This window comes from Martes martes (genome assembly GCF_963455335.1).
Source record: "Martes martes genome assembly, chromosome: 4".
Lineage (NCBI taxonomy): Eukaryota > Metazoa > Chordata > Mammalia > Carnivora > Mustelidae > Martes > Martes martes.
This window is the reverse complement of record NC_137891.1, coordinates 115,549,811-115,551,310: the sequence shown is the minus strand read 5'-3', so window position 1 is coordinate 115,551,310 and position 1,500 is coordinate 115,549,811. Positions and strand designations below refer to the sequence as shown.

At 41.3% G+C, this 1,500-nt stretch overlaps 1 pseudogene across 1 annotated transcript; it reads left to right on the top strand.

Annotated features, from left to right (window-relative positions):
- The first annotated feature begins 321 nt into the window (after window positions 1-321).
- On the top strand, window positions 322-1,032 carry LOC308341669 (CD9 antigen-like; annotated as a pseudogene). Its single transcript has one exon. The product of its transcript is annotated as a CD9 antigen-like (transcript).
- The last annotated feature ends 468 nt before the right edge of the window (window positions 1,033-1,500 follow it).

Here is a 1,500-nt window from a genome sequence, read left to right as displayed (position 1 = left end):
GGAAAAAAACCTTTAAATATTAAGATGTCAAGTAAAATAGCCTACATGTACTTAGCTACTTTTTTTCTGAAAGTCCCTTGTAAAAAGTATTTTTAATATCTAGAGAGAAAAACAATTCTGCAATAAAAACAAATACTCTATTTTCACCAGACCAAAATGATAAAGATTTTCCTAACAGAGTTTCTTTTCATTAGGTTCTTAATAGCAATTTGAAAGAATAACAGTATCAAAAAGAAGTTCGGGCAGCTGCAGACACCTCAGGTCCCAGCCGTTGCACATGCCTCATGCCACACCGGGAGTCCAGCCTGTCCATCCTTCACCATGCTGGTCAAAAAAGGCACCAAGGACCTCATATACCTGCTCTTTGGGTTTAGTTTCATCTTCAGGCTCCCCAGGCTTGCATTCCTTGTCCGTGGACTTAGCTCTTGTTTGAATCTGAGACCAAGAACAACTTGAAGCAAGAAAATGACCATTCCAGCTTCCATACTGAGTATAAATTCTGATTGCAGCTGGCGCCCTCGGGATGCTGGTGGGTTTCCTGGGCTGCTGGGCTGCAGGGCAAGAGCCCCAGTGCATGCAGTGATTGCTCTCTGGCCTCCTCTTGGTGATATTCGCCATTGAAACAGTAGCAGGCAGCTGGGATAGTCCCATGAAGATGAAGTGATTCAGTCCAGGAGTTTTACAAGGACAAGCTGAAAGTCAAGGATGAGCCCCAGCAGGATGCTAACAGCCGTCCCCTCTGCACTGGACCACTGTGGTGTGGCAGGAGGAGTGCAACAATTTATCTCAGACATCCGCCCCCTGAAAGGATTTCCTCCCAAGCATCCCAGTGAAGCCTTGCTCTGAGGCCATCAAAGAGGTCTCTGACAGCAAATCCCACATCCTTGGTGCGTGGGCATCGGGACTGCTGTGGTGATAATATCTGGCACAGTCTTCTGTATGAGCCTGTGCTGTGCTATCCATAGGAACACAGAGAAGATCTACAGTCAGCATGTGCCCCTGAGCAGGAAAGTTTACCCTGGAGGTGGATGATTATTTTCTTGGGTTTTTTTGGGGGGCGGGGGGGTGCACTAACTTATATATTCATTCTGCATTTTCAAAGGGAAGAAGCGATCCTGTGTTTCTCTTTTTATTTTTGTTTGTTTTGTTTCTCTTTTTAATGCTTTATTCAATATTGGTATTTGTAGTTGCTTTGGTTTGTATTTCTTTTTTGGTTGTTTTTAATTACTAGGTTAAGCAGAAGTCCTGCAATGAAAGGTACTAATTTGCTAGATTCTAGACAAAAGACAGCATACATAAAGAGAATTTTTTTGAATTTACATAGATTTTTAAATGTCTATCACATTTAATCAGGTTAAAACTTACATTGGAGACAATTTCATACATAGTAAGAGATGACAACAAAAAATAAAATAAAAAATGTCTATTGCATTTTTCATATATTTCATTTTATCAATAAAATGTCTGTAGTTAGGAATCCCCTCCTGCCACCAATGAAAA